Below are 18,492 nucleotides of genomic sequence, written 5' to 3'. Positions count from 1 at the left end.
AAACCTCTCCAAAAAAGAAAAAAAAAGATAGCATCTCTATTTGAGACAACTAGAAGTTTGGGTACTGGGACCAGCAGGTGGTGTGGAGGTTAAGGCACTAGATCTCATACAGTTGACTATGTGGTTTGAATCCTGGACCTGGTGGATTGAAAATCACAGTGGGCATGTGTCTGTGCATGCCCAAAATCCCAAGAGGAGACTGTGGAGACTGTATGTAGAAAAAGGGATTGTGGTTTGGCCATCCCCCCCTAGGGATGATTTCTCACTTTCCTTCCATGTATGTCTCTGGCAAGCACCCAATAACAAAAACCTAAAAAAAAATAAAAGTTTGGGTATTATAGTTAAGAAACAAAGGTCGCTAGCAGAGTCACTAAAAATAGTCATATGATTATATTGAGAGTGTAAGTGAACAGGAGAGAGTAGCAGGAAATTAATACAAATGTCTTAAGTTTTTATATTAAGAAATGGTAGGATGAGTATATTACTAGGAGAAATGGGAGAAACCACTAGAACCAAAGCAGATGTATTTAAAAGATTTGCCTCTGGGTTCAAGGATTGATGGTAGTGGACAGAACACAGAACAATTGCTTTTCATGATGGAATATTAATGGACAAGAACAAGGAATGAATCTCAGAGACATGCAGCATGGACACATTTCTTAGGCATTATGCTAAGTGAAAGAAGCTAGATGGAAAAGGCATTGATTTGATTTGATTTCATTCATATGATGTTCCAGAAAAGGCAAATCTATAAGGAGATAAAAATGAGCCAGTGGGTCCCGCAGGTGGCATGGTGGATAAGGTGCTGGAATTCCCACATGACTGGCCATGGTTTGAGTCCCGGACCAGGCGGCTTGCTTTCTCACTCTCTCTTTCTCTCTCTCTCTCTTTCTCAGGCAAAACTCATGTGAAAAAAATAATATTAACAATAATAATAATAAATAATTCTTTAGAAAAAAAAATGAGCCAGTGGTCTTTTGAGTTAGATTGTGTCACCCCAAAATTCACATGTTGATGTTTAACTCTGAGGACCTCAGCAGGAGACCTTAGTAGATACAGAGCCTTTAAACACACATAATGTGTATTTTTCTCATTGTAATGTAAAACATTATAGAGTGGTGTAAGTAAGTTTTCAAGATCACTCTGATGCTAATGCAGTGAAATTTTAACTCATGAAATAACTTCAGCAACCCCTTATGTATTAATGTCTTCATTATACAAATAAAGAAGGTGAGATTTGACTCCCTGAAGACAACTGGCTATTAATGAAGATAGCTGAGATTTCTAACCTAAAGGAGTTTATCTTTGGTGAACATAGCCTTTGTACTTGGCAATGAAACATTTTTAAAAAGGTTTATTTCTGGGACCAGCAGGCGGAGTGATGGTTGTGGCACAGGACACTCCCACTCCCATGAGGCCAGCCATAGTTTGAGTCCTGGACCTGGTGGCTTGCTTTCTCACTTTCTCTCTCTTTCTCTCTGTGTCTCTCTCTGGTCAAATTAAAATAAATGAATGAATAAATACAATTATATAAATAATTCCTTAAAAATGAAGTTTATTTCTGTGTTTATTCCATTAGAGAGAGAGACAGAGACAGAGACAGAGACAGAGGTACAGCACCTGCAACAGGATCTTAACGTGCTACCCACCCAGCCTCAGGGAGGGCTCTGACCAAGAACTAGCAACCTTCTCATGTGGATCTGCTTTAGAAAGTTTGTATTTTACTGCTCTGTCACCATCTGGTCTCCCAGTCATGAAGTCATTTTTTAACAGAGGAACTGTAAGAATAAAATTAGATTAGCCTGTCTTACAAAGATAAAGTCTAACCTTTGCCTCTTTTGTTTCTGTACTAAAGCAGATGCTGCTGAAGTTGTGGAAACCTGGGGTAATTTGTTAACACCTTGCAGGGAGCCCTGAGCCATTTGCAAACTAGTCTGGCAAGCTAGCCCAGACCTTTGTAGTGTAAAATCCCTCCCTTCTGCTAGCCCCGGAAACCCAGATCAAATGCTCCTGCAAGCCTGACCAAATGGTCGTCATAAGATTACCTTGTAACCCCTTATCTTGCTTCCTCCCCTCATCCCACGGACTCATGTCTATATAACCTGAATACTCCTATGTTCGGGACTTCACTCTTAGCCATGTCTTGTATGACTGGGAGTGGAGTCCTAGCGCGCTAGCAATAAAGCCTCTTGTATTTTACATCAAGAACCGACTTTTGTGGTTGATTGGGGTCGCCGTTTCCGTAACACTCCGGTAAAAACCTTTCAGAACTAGTATTAGTCCCAATTGCCAGAAATGCTTTCTGAGTGGATTGAGACTTTTGCTAAACCTTGAAGAATATGACAGAAAGGACACGAGGGATCAGCATGAGAAAATGTGGCAATATGGGAATGGGCCTTTGCGTAACAGATTTCCTTTGTCAACAGTACCAGCTGGGAAAGCAATGAGAATGCTGGCAGTGTGGCCCAATGATGGAGTGCTTCAAATGTCAGAGTGGATTTAACTCTACCAGCATTCAAATGCCAGAAAGAGTGGATTTAACTCTCACATTATTGATAAAAAACAATACCTTGTGGGCAGGCTAGAGGGGGGTGATGAGAGATAAAGGGAGATTAGTTAGAAGCTAAATGCTATAGTCTGAAGATTTAGAGCACAGATAATTAAATGCATACAATTTCCTGGATCAGTTTTTAAGTTTGGGCATTGAACTAAGAATTTTGCATGTATTATATCAGTTAATTCCCTCAATAACATTATGAGGAGAGCGTTATCCATTTTACTATAGGGAAATCGGCTTAAAGAGGTTCAGATTTCAAAGTTAGGAGGAACTGATAATCAGCTTGAGATATTGAAAGCAGTTTGTCTCAAGATTTTAGACTGACACTAACAGTTTACTTCACAGACCAGGAGATAGCAACTCACAGCTGCAATCAGGATAAACTTATAAAATATTTACTTACCCTTACATTTTGATTGTTTTCCTATTTCATTAAATTTTTTTATGATAACCTACTAAAGATATTAAATATTGTGGTAAAATACAATATGCCATTTACCATCTTAACCATTTGACGTGTACAGATCAGTGTATTAAATACATTCATAATGCTGTGCAATCATCACTACCATCCGTCTTCAGAACTCTTCATTGTCTCTCTTTTTTTTTTTTTTTACCATGAAATCAAATTTCCCCGAAAGGGGAATTTTATTGATTACTTTATTCCATTACAAACAAACCAACTGTAATCAAATGAGGTGACCATTCACCTCACGATTTTGTCATCTTCATAATAGAAAAGATGAGGCTTCGAACTGGATCACTTGACCCTTTCTCTTCTTATCTCCTCCCAGTTCAAAATGCTTACATCTCTTGATAGCCAGCATTCTCTTAGATCTGCAGTTGGGCTCAACACATTCAAGCCTCAGCACAATCTTCTTTGTAGTTTTTGCCTTTTTCTGGAAAATAGGCTTAGTCTGTCCACCATGGCCACTCTGCTTCCTGTCATAACGCCACTGTCCCTGAGCACAGAGAATCCTCGCCCTTTTTGTACTGTGTCACTTTATGAGGTTGGTGCTTGCCACACTTCTTACAGAAGGTCCGGCGGGTTTTAGGGACGTTCACCATGCTTGCAGGCCTGCTATCTGCACAGAAAGAGAGAGAGAACTCTTCATTTTCTAAAACTGACACTGTACCCATTAAACAATAACTCCTTACTCTCCTATTCTTCCCAACCCCTGATAACCATTATTTTACTTTCTGTCTCTATGATTTTGATTATTCTACATAGTATCAGAATTATTAATTACTTGTCTTTTTGTGACTGGTTTATTTAACTTAGCATCAAGTCCCCAAGCTTCATTCTATTTGTAGCATATGTCAGAATTTCCTTCCCTTTTAAGGCTAAATAATATCCTATTGTGTATATATACCACATTTTGCTTATCTATTTATTTGTTGATGGACACCAGGGTTGCCTCTTACATTTTAGCTACTGTGGAAAATGTTTCAAGAGAGGTGTACAAATATCCTTTTGAGATTCTGCTTTCAATTCTTTGGATATACCCACTAAAGATTTTACAATTCAGGGGCCGGCAGGTGACTTGGTGGTTAAGGGTGCTGGGCTCCCTCATGGCTGACTGCGGTTTGAGTCCTGAACCTGGCGGCTTGCTTCTCTCTCTATGCCTCTCTGGTCAATTTGAAATAAATAAATAAATAAATAAATAAATAAAGTTAAATAAAATAATTTAAAAAAGATTTTACAGTAAAATAATAAATGGGTTGTGACTCTTGAGTTTAAAAAGTCAACTCAGCTATAAGATATGAAAGAGAATTAAAAGTCATCTCTAGGTTTCTTTTTCTTTTTTTTTTTTTTTTTTTTGAGAGAGATTTTTACTATAGGGCACATGTGCTTGCCGGACAGACAAACAGAGAGACAGAAAGGGAGAAATCACCTGCCAGGGAGGATGGCCACGCTGCACTCCCCTCTTCTCCATTCTTCTCTCCAGATCTTGGTCCTGCATGCACACATGCCCAGCATGAGTTTTAAGCCACTGGGTCCAGGACTTGATCCGTTGTCACCTACATGGGAGTCCAGCGATGTAACCATTACACCATTTGCTGGTCTCATCTATTTTTTATTTATTTTTTTGTTAGAGAGATTTTTTTTTATAGGGTGTGTGCACTTGCCAGAGAGATATAGAGAAAGAGACAGAAAGTGAGAAATCACCCCCTACAGGGGATGGCCATGCCACAATCCCTTTTCCTCTATTCTCCACTCAGGTTCATGGGCACACACACACGCAGGTTGGCATCAGTTTTAAGTTGCCAGGTCCAGGACTCAAACTGTGGTCAATTACGAGGGAGTCCAACAACATAACCATTATGTTATCAGCTGGTTCCAAAATTCATCTCTAGTTTTAACTCATGTGTAGAACAGTGGGTACCACTAATTGATAAACAAGGAAAAAATATTTTATGAATAAAAGGCAAATTGATTTAGTTTCTTGAGGCTGCCATAACAAATTGCTATAAACTTGGTGATTAATACAACAGCAATTCAATTCTCACAGTTCTATAATTGGAGGCCAGAAGTCCAGAGTCAGTAATACTGGGCCCAAGTTAAGATGTCAGCAGATCTGTGCTCCCTCCAGAGGTTCTGGGGGAAGAATCTGTAGCTCGCTTCCTCTAGTTTCTGGCGTTTGCTGGTGTTACTTGTTTATGGCTGATTTCTGCCTCTAGTTGTATTGTCTTTTCCTTCTTTTTTAAAAAATTGTCAGAGTGTGTGCCCTTGTGAGAAAGCAGAGTGTGTGCCCTTGTGGGAAAGAGAGAGAGAGAGAGAGAGAGAGAGAGAGATGGGGTGAGAGGAGGGAGGAAAAAATGTCTCCCTGGGCTATGGTCATGCTGAAATCCTTCTCCTTCCTTTATCTTCTTTTGGAATTTTGAGCACATACTCACATGTGCCTAGCCTGTCTCTAAGCCACTGGTTCAGGACTCCAACTGTGCATGTGGCCATGTGGGGTCCAGATCCTTAATCACCAGGCCATAAGCTAGCGTCTCCTAGTCTTTCAAATGCAGTTTCCCCCTGCCCCTCTCTCTCTCTCTCTCTCTTTTTTTTTTTGCCCATAGGGCATGCATGCTCACCAAAGAGACACAAAGGGATACAGAGAGAGGGAAAGTGAGAAATCTCCTTCCAGGGGAATGGCTATGCTGCAATACCTTTTCCTTCATTCTTTCTCCTCTTGGGATTTTGGGCACTTGCACATTTGTACCTGGCATGAGTTTCAAGCCACCAGGTCTGGGACTTGAACCATTGTTGGCCATGTGGGAGTCTAGCACCTTAACCACCACACCACCTGCTGGCCCTTTCTCTTTCTTTTTATAAAAGCTTATTTATTTGGTTCCAGAGAGAGAAATAGGAAAGGCAGAGGCAAGCACCCTTGGCAGGGCCCTCAAGCAAGATCCTCTCTAAGCCCTATAGCCAGCCAGGATCATTGGGGTCTGCATATTCAGAAAGACCCATAAATCCTGATGGTTTCTGTCATCACTGGTGTAGTACCTTAACTGCCTACGCCACCACAGCTGGGCCTCACTCTGTCTTTAAGGACACTTGTGATTGCACTTAGGGCTCACCTGAATAATCCAGAAAATGTTCTCTATTTGAGGATCCTTACTTTAAGGACATCTGCAAAGTTCTTTTTTTTTCTTTTTTTGGAGAGGTTTTTGTTATAGGGCACGTGCGCTCGCCAGACAGACAGAGACAGAGACAGAAAGTGAGAAATCACCCCCCCGGGGGGATGGCCACTCCGCAATTCCTTTTCCTCCATTCTCCTCTCGGGATCTTGGGCATGCATGCGTGCGCGCCCGGCTGCAAAGTTCTTTGTTTGGTATGCTAGGTAACATTCATAGGTTTAGGATGGGCATATCTTAGGGGCCATTATTCAGTCTACAGCAAGTGCTCCCAGAAGAGAAATAGAGTGAATTTGTTTTTTAAGTGGTGAAACATTCAATTGTCATAAAAGCAGTTAGGGAAACAATACTTGAATTATTGATACATAAAAGATGAAAGTTGTAATTATATATTAGGTGTTTATTAACATCAATGTGATAGTGAAAGCTGCAAGGAGTGTACATACTTATGCAAGCACAAACGGAACAAATCTTCATAAAATATGCAATATTGGGTATTCTTGTTTTTGAAAGTGTATTTATTTTCCCCAAGAGTGAGAAAGAGAGAGACAGACACTTCAATAGTGTTTTCATGGTACTATCCACCTCCAGCCTGAGCCAGCTTGGATCATGGACACACCTGGTGTGTATAAGAGGGCCATAGGGCATGCATGGAGCTCAAGCCTGGGACCTTCCCATGTGAATCCAGCATATTAGAATGTTGCATTAATGTTGTGCTATAAGCTGGTCCTGAAATTAAATGTTGAATAAAGAGCACACTCAGATCAGGTGTTTGGAAATTAATAACTACGTGCCTACCAGCACATGGGCTTATCAGGTAATGCATCTATCTATCTACCTATCTATTTAATCTGTCATCTACCATCTATCATCTCTCTATGTCTACCTACCTGTCTGCCTTCCTACCTATTACCTATCTGTCTATTATCCTCCTAGGAAATCAGCCTCCTTAAGGCTCTCTTCTCTATGCCTGCAGCCACGCGATCTAAGGGCTCTTTGCAGTCTGTGTAGGTCTTTGGATGCAAGAAGACGGCACTGCAAACCCGGCAAGGGGAACGGTGGCTCCTGGAAATGATCGAGCAGCACACGCTGCAATATAAGCTACCGGAAACTGTTTTGCTTCTGGGCAAGGAGCGGTTTGCTGGTGTGGACATCTGTGTCCGTGTAAAGGGAGGTGGCCACGGGGCCCAGATTTATGCTATCCATTAGTCCATCTCCAAAGACCTATTATCAGAAATATGTGGATGAGGCTTCCAAGAAGGAGATCAAAGACATCCTCATCCAGTATGACCGGATCTTGCTGGTAGCTGACCCCTGTTGCTGCAAATCCCAAAAGTTTGGAGGCCCTGGTGCCCGTGCTCACTACCAGAAGTCCTATCGATAAGCTCATCACAAGTATTGGAGTTCATCTTTGTAACAAACAATGACTGTGGGGTTTTAAGGTTTGGAAAAAAAAAAAAAAAGAATTTGGCATGAGAGGGACCAACAGATGGCCTAATGGTGCATTGCTGGATTCCCACATAGTCAACCACTGTTGGAGCCCTGGACTTAGTGGCTTAAAATTCATGCCAGGCATGTGTGCCCAAAATCCCAAGAGAAAAGTAGAGAAGAAGGGATTGCAGTGTTGCCATTCCCCCAGGGGTGATTTCTCACTTTCTATCTCTCTGGTGAGTGCATGTACCCTAGCTCAAAAATCTCTCTTAAAAAAAAAAAAAAGAATTTGGCATGAGGGTTTAGAGACTATGCAGTTCTGATCATAGCCCCTCATCTTTACTTGAGTTAACAAAACCAGAGAGGATAAGTGTTTGACCTAGGATGATCTAATACTTCTATTACTATACTCTTCTACCTTTTTACACTTATTATAAACCAAGATTCTCTTGAGTTTATCTGCCAACTAAAGAAGCAGTATTAATATTTACTGGAAAGGGGTAGTACTTTAGTTCTTTCTCCTCTTAGTATTTATTTTCTTCAAAAGCAAAATGCTTCATTCCATTGGGACCCAGAGTCATCCATCTAATCACAGCCTTACCCAGTGGAGTGAGGCATTATTTCTGCTTCCTGCCACCACTTTGGAAGTTCATGTTGTTTTTGTGTTTAAATATTATCACTATGGGGAAGAGGAGAACTTTGGTATTTCCTAGGTGGTGTCAGTGTGCTCATACATTCTACAAGTGCAGGGCAGTTTGTCACAATGAAGAAATATCTCACTTGGAAAGAATTAATACAAGACAATGTTTTGTCCCACTAAAGAGTTATTCTATGCATTTAAATTAGAATAGACTTATATTACTTTAGATCATCTCCAAGTGATTTCATAATGAAAAAATTATGGTGAAAATAGCATACTTTGAAAAGATAAATTTTATCTATTGATAGATACTTTAAAACTGGGCTTCAGTAATGCTGTCAGTTCCTTCTAGAAGACACAGACAGCTCTAGCCAGGGGTAGGGGTAAAGCAGTAGATATTCTTCAGGATCTCTTAGCACAGGGAAGTCATGTTATGTTGAGTAATTTAAGGATTGGGCAGTGTTTAGAGGAGCATAACATGAAATGACTTCAAGCTAGAAGGAAAGAAAAAATATGAAGAAAATATCGCTACCATTAATTTAAAACTGAGGATGGTCTCATGTTTTCAGAGAAATATGATTTAGTAGACAGAAATTGGACTGACGTTTGTGGAAGATTTTGGAATAATATAATGCTGGGAGGAAGGGGCATTTTATTTACAAATCTACCATTAAACCTTTTTTGTTTTGGTTTTAATACCATTTATTAAATATTTAGTTTTGGGCCAAGCACTGTTCTTTACAGACATTACTTAATTTTGTCATCTGTCTATAAAATCTGAACATTCATTCACTCAGTAATAAGTAGTAAGCTGGTAAGTAAAGGTTTTTTTGAGTAGGATAATTATATGATGTGAGTTATGCTTTAGAAAGAGTAACATAATAGCATGTGGGATGGCTAATGAGGTTGAGGCACTTGGTAGATAATGACTATAGTCCAGTTGAGAAGTAATGAGAACTTAAACAGAATGATGTTAGGGAATTGGAGAAGAGGGTATGAATTTGGCTGTTGGAATGAGATGGACCTAATTAAAGGCCAAGTCAGAATGAATCCATTTTACACGGTACCTTTTGGATTTATTGAGTTGAGGCAAGTCTAATCAGTTGCAGATGTCTAACTTGAATGTATCCTTTCTTTCTTTTTTTTTTTAGTTTGGGATATGGTGCTTGCCAGACAGAGCTAGAGAGAAAAAGTGAGAGAGAAAGAGAGAGAGAGAAAGGAAGAAATCACCCTCCCAGGAGGATGACCATGTCACAATCCCTTCATTCTCCTCTTGGGATTTTGGGCATGCATGTATATGTATCTGGTGTGATTTTGAAGCCTCCAGGTCTGGGAATCTTACTGTGCAGCCAGCCATGATCCTGTCTCTTGACCTCCATGCCACCTGTTGGCCCTGAGAGTAACCTTTTATGACATGCTGATACCGAGTATAACAGGAAAGGGGTTTGTAAGTTTAAAAAATTAAAAAAAAATTAAAAATATTTTTCACTACAGCGCATGTGTGCTTGCTGGTGGTGGGGGGGAAGAGAGAGAGAGAGAGAGAAAGAACTCACCTGTTGGGGGGATGGCAACACTGCAATCCCTTCTCTATTCTCCTCTTGGGATTTCGGCACACATACACGTGTGCCTGGAATGAGTTTTAAGCCACCAGGTCTGGGACTTGAACGGCGATCTGCCATGTGGAAGTCTAGAGCCTTAACCACCACATAACCTACTGGTCCAGGGAAGTTTGTAAGCTTTGACTCCTCAGACCTCATTCAGACTTGTCAGTGGGGCTTGGAGGCGTGTTAATGGTTCTGACTTGGAATCCTGTCTGCTACTTCTTGGGCAAGTTACTTAGCTACATAGATCCTTACCATTCTCTGTTGTAGAATGTCTGTAACAGTGTCTTTCACCTGGAGTCACTCTGTGACTTGGTCAAAATGGGTGCTTATGAGATGGTAAAAATTGTTCTTGCTATACTTTGCCTTATTCATTCTCACTTTCTATGAACACACAGTGTACTTTTTCAGTGGCCACATGATGTGCCATATGATATCACGATAGAATGCATGGAGAAGCACATAAAAGAATCCAGCTGTTTTCTACTGAGCCACACATTAGAGATTTACAAAAATTTAAATAATGATACCCTTTTCACTAAATTTTTATTTTTGAAAAAGAATCGTGAAAACAGAAGTAAAAATATTAACATGTAATGTGTTAATAAGTAAACATTTCAATACTTACATTTTAATTTTTAATATGAAAATATTGATAGATATCACTGACATAAATAAATATCTCTTAGGGGGGTCCACAATAATTTTTAAGACTTATGAAAGGGTCCTTATTATACTCTAAATCAGTCAATTTTTTTTTTTGAGAGGTTTTTGCTGTAGGGCATGTGTGCTTGCCAGAAAGACAGAGAGAGAGAGAGAGAGAGAGAGAAAGAGAAAGTGAGAAATCACCCCCCGGGGGGGATGGCCACGCTGCAATCCCTTCTTCTCCATTCTCCTCTTCGGATCTTGGGCACACATGGACACACGCCTGGTGTGAGTTTAAGCCACTGGGTTCGGGACTTGAACTGCAGCCGGCTACATGGGAGTTCAGCGACATAGCCATTACACTAACTGCTGGTCCCATAAATCAGCCAAGTTTTCTTTCTTTCTCTTTTTTTTTTTCCAGAGGTTTTCATTCTAGGGTGCCTGCGCTTGCCAGACAGATAGAGACAGAGAGACAGAAAGCGAGACATCACCCCCCAGGGGGGATGGTCACGCCACAATCCCTTCTCCTCCATTCTCCTCTCGGGATCTTGGGCACGCACGCACATGCGCCCGGCATAGTTTTAAGCCACTGGGTCTGGGACGTGAACCGCGGTCGACTACGTGGGAGTCCAGCGACATAGCCATTACACTAACTGCTGGTTCTCAAATCAGCCAGGTTTTGATAACGGATTTAGAGGCATAAGAGTGGGATCCGTAGGGTACAGTAGTCCTCTTTATCTTTGTTTTCACTTTCTGTAGTTTCAGTTGCCCGCTGCCAACCATGGTCTGAAAATATTAAGTGGAAAACTCCAGAAATAAACCGGTTATAGGTTTCAAATAACTTATTACGTATATCGTTGTAGTTGTTCTATTTTAGTATTAGTTATTATCATTTTTTAAAGTTTTTGCCATAATGTGCATGTACTCACCAGAGAGAGAGAGAAAGTGAGAAATCACTCCCCTGCCCAGGGGTGATGGCTATATCACAATCCTTTCTCTTCCACTCTCCTTCTGGGATTTTGGGCACACACTCACACTCGCCTGGCATGGTTTTCAAGCAGTCATATGTGGGTATCAAACCGGGAAGCCAGGAAGTTGGCCATGTGGAATCCAGAGCTTTAAACTCCATGCCACTTGTTGGTCCATTAGTTATTAATTTTAATTTCTTACTATGTTAATTTATAAATTAAGTTTTATCATAGGTATGTAGGATAGGGAAAAAAAAAACAGTGTAAACAGGGTTTGGTACTCTCTGTGGTTTTAGGCATCCACTGGGGATCTTGGAAGGTGATTTCCATAGATAACAGGCACTACTATAGTTTTACTTTCTTACAGTGAAATTTAAATGGTCCACTGACCATTGAAATAAACATGGTTTCCTTTGTGACAACTACCAAGTAGATGATGAAGAGAGAGCCTGGTAGAGGTGGACTTCTGGGAGGGAACGATTAAGAGGGAATTACAGTTGAGGACTTGAAGAGAAATGACAGACCTGAAAAGGGTGGTTTCAGATACAGTTCATGTCTCCATGCTCTTCTTTCTCCAGTGGCTTACTATGTCCTAAGAGTGCTTTAGAATGTAAGATGACAATGTATTTTATGAATTATTTGTTTTATAGATTTTTGTATTATCTTTTTGACATGCAAAGTGTCCAGTGGGGACTATTCCTGGAAATGGTCTAATTACAACTACAGAAAGCTATGTTATTACCTGAGGCTTTGAATTAAAGGACTAAAGATCCACTGACTTCATTTAGAACTATTCATGTCCCCAGTAGCATTAGGATAGAAAACCAGGTCTGTGTGTAATCTTTCTCTCTTTATTTCAAGCCTCTCTTTAAAATCCTATGGAGAAAGGCTTTCATTAATTGTGACTAGTTCTTAGGGAAAAAGATTATTTTTATTTCATTTTTTTTTTTGGAGAGGTTTTTGCGCTTGCCAGCCAGACAGAGAGAGATAGAGAGATAGAAAGTGAGAAATCACTCCCCCGGGGTGGGAATGGCCATGCCGCAATCCCTTCTCCTCCATTCTCCTCTTGGGATCTTGGGCACGCACGCACACGTGCCTGGCATGAGTTTTAAGCCACCGGGTCCGGGACTCGAACCACGGTTTACTACGTGGGAGTCCAGCGACATGGCCATTACGCTAACTGCTGGTCCCAGGAAAAAGATTAAAGTGATGGTATTCTTTCTCCTTTTTTCTCTCCTTCTAAAATGGGTCTAGAGAAGTTACTGGTGTTGATTGACAACCCGTGACCACAGGTCAAAGCATGTGTCATAATCTATTTTCCAGTATGCACATGTTAGTCATGGTTTGAAGTGCAATGTTTGATGTGTCTTTTCCTAGTCTTTTTTTTTTTAACATTCATTTTATTTTAATTAGACCAGATAAAATGTTTCTTTTGCAAAAGAAATAAAAACAAACAGACCCTCTAAGTTTCAGGGCATATTTTGTGAAGTAAAAGAATTCTTTTGTGTTATATCATTCACACTTCCAAAGGTTTCAGTTCTATGCAATCTAGCACTTGTACATCTTTCACATTAACTGAAATAGTTTGCTTTTTATTCTTATTCGATAGATAGGGCTGCTAGCTAAAATATAGATCTGTTCTTGTAAATTCCCAGAGAAAATTTAAATTTTAGGTAAATAGTGAAACATTTCCTTTTAGTATAAGTATGTCTCAACTATTGCATAGTACAATACTTAGAAAATTAAATTCTAAATTAACTAGTCATTTTATATTTTAAAATATACTAAACTGGCAATCTCACTTAAACACAAATAGGTTCTTTTGTAGATCTTAGTTAGCATTGCATTAAAAAGGTTTGTATTTTCAATTAGTTTTGCATTTAAAGACAAAAATTAGATTATTTCTTGGTGAGACTAGTTGGCAAAAAGTGTTTCTTTGTGTAAAGCAGAATCCTCAGCTCACAGAAAGGGAGTCCTAAAACTGGAACTTGTCCTGCAAATCAAGTTTTGCAGCTTAGTTTGGGAATCCTTCCCTTCTGGTTGTGGGATAAACTGGCTCCACCCAGCTGCTGAAATGTGATACAAGTTGTAACTAAACCGGAAGTTGGCCGGGCTGCCTCCGCTTCTCAAGGTAAGTGCACCCTTCTGTTTTCTTTTTGTCAAAGCTCTTTGCAAAGCCTTTGAAAATGGACTCTGGCTAGGTGACAGAACTGAGAGTAGGCGCTTTGGTGGCCTGGGCAATTGGAAGGCAGACCAGGTGCTTTATTTGCAAACTGTGTTCTGGAGCTTGTCCTTGAGCTGAATAATCACTAACGAGTTACTTTAATAAGATGTCCCGTGACTTTGACTAACAAGCTTTAATCCTAAGAAAAGAGTGGTTATTAGCAAAGACACATTTGGGATACCTGAAAGCCCTGACTTTGTTAGTGCACGAATTTCTTATATATTTTTTAAAGTTAAAATGATGGGAACTCCCTTTTTATATGTAAACCGCATGATAGAATTATCTAAATGAAAATTACTTAGAGCCCTGATTGGCTTGTAAGTTTCTTTTTATCTAGAATGCTTAGTTTCTCCCCACCCCTATCTCCAAACTCTGGTGGACCACTAGAGTTGTAGAATGGCTCAGGGATGTTTGCATTACCTCTTGGATTTTGTTTTTTGATCTTGTCATGCTACCCTGTGTACAAAGGGGTTTTTCACTTTGTAAATGTGTCATCAGGAATATTTCTCAACACAGCTAAACATTTCAGTTCAGGCATTTTCTTTTAAAAGTAGAAAGGAGTATTGTACTTGGTTAGTACAGAGGAAGGAGGCTTAAATTTGATTTATGGACTTACTGAAAGGTAGATTTTTTTCAAGAGTGGTTTTGTTGGAAGAGTAAGTTCCCATTAGTCATTTAGTAAGCCAGCGTGTTCATTCTTTCGTGTGCCTGCCTTCTGTTTCGCACCTTTCCATTGACTAAATGTTGGGTTCTCTAAACATTCAATTAACATTCACATTGTAGCAGTACTATTTTCAAGAATGACTGCTAGTGAGAATGAAAGATCAATCACTAGGACACTTTTGTCGCAAACTGGGTTTTCAAATAAGACAAGTTACCAATTGTGGCAGAAAAATGTGATGACATTTTAAAATTAGCAAAACCAGAGATTATGAGTTTTTCAAGAAGAAAGTAGGTATATCAGGCTGACTGAATTCGTCAAGATCTCAAGGAAAAAGGCAATTTTAATGGGAGATCTTGGTTTATGGTGGTCATTGAGCTGGATGTTTTATAGATCATATTTTAGTTAATCCTCACAAACACTTTTGATATTGGTGGCATTGCTTCTAAGAAGTGAGAAAACTAAAGCTTAGTGAGAGTAAGTAATTTTCCTAGGATCACGAAGGTGATGCCTGCTGGATTATATCCAGTAAACGGATCTATTCCAACCCAGGTCTGTGAGGTTTCAATGACCATGCACTTCACTGTGTCGTAGGGCACAGTAGTTGATAGGGTTTTAAATGTATCTTGCAATACATGAAATTTTGCTTATTAAAAACAAAAACAGTAAAAGTCCCATAGGATATTTGGAAATAGAAAATAAGAAAAGAAATGACTATTTTACAAGTACATAAGTGTGTTTCTATACAGTCTACGAATGCCTACTTTTTGGTGTGTTTTGTTTCGTTTTTAAGTTGCTGGAGAGTTCATGTGCTTGCCAAAGAGAGACAGAAAGAGAGAGAGAGGGGGGGAGAGGGAGGAGAGGGAGAGGGAGAGGGAGAAAGTGAGAAGCAGTCTCCATGGGGAGTGGTCCTGTTGCAATCCCTTCTATTTCTGTCTTGTTTTTTGAGATTTGGGGCACAGGCACATTGCCCCAGTGTTTATCAAGCCGTTGTGTCAGGGGCTCCCATGCAGTTGCCCATGCAGGACAGGACCCCAGCTGTTTATGGGCTTGCCCCGTTTTAGTGTTTTTGTTTTTGTTTTTTTAATTGTAAAACACTAAAGGCTTTTAAAAAAGTTCACTCAATAAAAAGGATTAAAGAGGAAGTTTACTCCACTTCCCATACCCCCAACACTTCTAAAGAAACCACATTTGAGAACAGTTAGAAGCATGTGTATACTTTTTTTTCTTTCCCTTTTTCCTTTCAAGTAATACATGTTTTGGTACGTTTACCTGAAAGCCCTGACTTTGTTAGTGCACGAATTTCTTATATATTTTTTAAAGTTAAAATGATGGGAACTCCCTTTTTATATGTAAACCGCATGATAGAATTATCTAAATGAAAATTACTTAGAGCCCTGATTGGCTTGTAAGTTTCTTTTTATCTAGAATGCTTAGTTTCTCCCCACCCCTATCTCCAAACTCTGGTGGACCACTAGAGTTGTAGAATGGCTCAGGGATGTTTGCATTACCTCTTGGATTTTGTTTTTTGATCTTGTCATGCTACCCTGTGTACAAAGGGGTTTTTCACTTTGTAAATGTGTCATCAGGAATATTTCTCAACACAGCTAAACATTTCAGTTCAGGCATTTTCTTTTAAAAGTAGAAAGGAGTATTGTACTTGGTTAGTACAGAGGAAGGAGGCTTAAATTTGATTTATGGACTTACTGAAAGGTAGATTTTTTTCAAGAGTGGTTTTGTTGGAAGAGTAAGTTCCCATTAGTCATTTAGTAAGCCAGCGTGTTCATTCTTTCGTGTGCCTGCCTTCTGTTTCGCACCTTTCCATTGACTAAATGTTGGGTTCTCTAAACATTCAATTAACATTCACATTGTAGCAGTACTATTTTCAAGAATGACTGCTAGTGAGAATGAAAGATCAATCACTAGGACACTTTTGTCGCAAACTGGGTTTTCAAATAAGACAAGTTACCAATTGTGGCAGAAAAATGTGATGACATTTTAAAATTAGCAAAACCAGAGATTATGAGTTTTTCAAGAAGAAAGTAGGTATATCAGGCTGACTGAATTCGTCAAGATCTCAAGGAAAAAGGCAATTTTAATGGGAGATCTTGGTTTATGGTGGTCATTGAGCTGGATGTTTTATAGATCATATTTTAGTTAATCCTCACAAACACTTTTGATATTGGTGGCATTGCTTCTAAGAAGTGAGAAAACTAAAGCTTAGTGAGAGTAAGTAATTTTCCTAGGATCACGAAGGTGATGCCTGCTGGATTATATCCAGTAAACGGATCTATTCCAACCCAGGTCTGTGAGGTTTCAATGACCATGCACTTCACTGTGTCGTAGGGCACAGTAGTTGATAGGGTTTTAAATGTATCTTGCAATACATGAAATTTTGCTTATTAAAAACAAAAACAGTAAAGTAACCATAGGATATTTGGAAATAGAAAATAAGAAAAGAAATGACTATTTTACAAGTACATAAGTGTGTTTCTATACAGTCTACGAATGCCTACTTTTTGGTGTGTTTTGTTTCGTTTTTAAGTTGCTGGAGAGTTCATGTGCTTGCCAAAGAGAGACAGAAAGAGAGAGAGAGAGGGGGAGAGGGAGGAGAGGGAGAGGGAGAGGGAGAAAGTGAGAAGCAGTCTCCATGGGGAGTGGTCCTGTTGCAATCCCTTCTATTTCTGTCTTGTTTTTTGAGATTTGGGGCACAGGCACATTGCCCCAGTGTTTATCAAGCCGTTGTGTCAGGGGCTCCCATGCAGTTGCCCATGCAGGACAGGACCCCAGCTGTTTATGGGCTTGCCCCGTTTTAGTGTTTTTGTTTTTGTTTTTTTAATTGTAAAACACTAAAGGCTTTTAAAAAAGTTCACTCAATAAAAAGGATTAAAGAGGAAGTTTACTCCACTTCCCATACCCCCAACACTTCTAAAGAAACCACATTTGAGAACAGTTAGAAGCATGTGTATACTTTTTTTTCTTTCCCTTTTTCCTTTCAAGTAATACATGTTTTGGTACGTTTTACAGTTTCCCTGTTTTCATTCTTCACTGTGACATGAGCATGTGTTTAGTGAAGTGCATGCAGATTCATGTCTCAGGATTTTTGTGAAATGAGTTAATTTTTGCAAAGCACCTAAAATAATGGCTAGCTCCTAGAAAGCACTCAACAATTACTAGTCATTGCGTACTCTATTTCAGATTTTATTAATGGATACATAGTGTTCTATACTTGGAATATAACATAGTTTATTTTTGTAACCACTCATCTTAAAATTTTGCTATTAGGAATAATCCTTACATAATTTTTTTTTTTTTTAGAATGAATTTCCAGAAGTTTAATTCCTAGGTCAGAGTTTAAGGTTATTTTTGGTTTAGAGGGATACTGTCAAATTTACTGCAAGCATCTTATGAGAGTTTACTCTCTTCACTGTATGACTGTTCCTTTCCCCATATCCTTCACTATGTTAGGTATTATCAGTCTTTTGCATTTTACATGAAATGCCAGGCAATGCACATTTTTAATATAGTATAGCGTAGTGTGCAGAGGTGTTTATATCTAATTTTTTCTATTTAACAAATATCCAGTTTTATGTGAGTAGGAATTTGATAGACGGAAAAGTGAAGGTCCTGGTTGAAAGCAGAACATGAGTAGAAAAAAGAGAGGAGCGTATTCTGGGAATAGCAAATGGCACATTATCTTTACAGCATAGGGAAAAAGCCCTCAAAATTTGGGTTGGGCTGAAAAGTACAAAACATTAAATGCCTAATGCTTTTTTCTTTTTCTTTCTTTTTTTTTTTTTTTAATTAAATTGGGTAGTCCTGGGAAGCTGTTAAGTGTTTTTGGGAAGAGGAAAACTATGTTGTGAATTGTGCTTTAGGAAAATGCAGGTAGCGTGGTGGTTAAGGTGCTGGACACTTCCAGTTGGCTGACCAGGATTCAAGTCCTGGACCTGTGGCTGGCTTTCTTACTTTTCCTCTTTCTCTCTGGTCAAATTAAAATAAAAGAATGAATAAATAAAATAATAATTAAAAAAGGAAAATGATCTTGTAGTGTGGAGTAAGGCAGATTAGAATGGAGATACAGAAACAGGGAGACCAGTTGAGATTTGGGTGACAGGCAATAAAGGCTTTCTGC

General features: G+C 39.3%; 1 protein-coding gene and 1 pseudogene across 1 annotated transcript in view; both read left to right on the top strand.

Annotated features, from left to right (window-relative positions):
* The first annotated feature begins 7,153 nt into the window (after nt 1-7,153).
* LOC102495733 (40S ribosomal protein S16 pseudogene) lies at nt 7,154-7,571 on the top strand (annotated as a pseudogene).
* Nucleotides 7,572-13,551: 5,980 nt separating this feature from the next.
* FRRS1 (ferric chelate reductase 1) overlaps nt 13,552-18,492 on the top strand; it is a 48,463-nt gene continuing 43,522 nt past the window's right edge. Inside the window, exon 1 of the mRNA XM_006169020.3 lies at nt 13,552-13,603. The gene's annotated coding sequence lies outside the window, so the exon portion shown is untranslated. The remainder of the gene's footprint in view (nt 13,604-18,492) is intronic.

Source organism: Tupaia chinensis, unplaced genomic scaffold (assembly GCF_000334495.1).
Source record: "Tupaia chinensis unplaced genomic scaffold, TupChi_1.0 Scaffold146687_1, whole genome shotgun sequence".
Classification (NCBI taxonomy): Eukaryota; Metazoa; Chordata; class Mammalia; order Scandentia; family Tupaiidae; genus Tupaia; species Tupaia belangeri.
The sequence above is the reverse complement of the archived record's forward strand: the minus strand, read 5'-3'. Positions and strand labels throughout refer to the sequence as shown.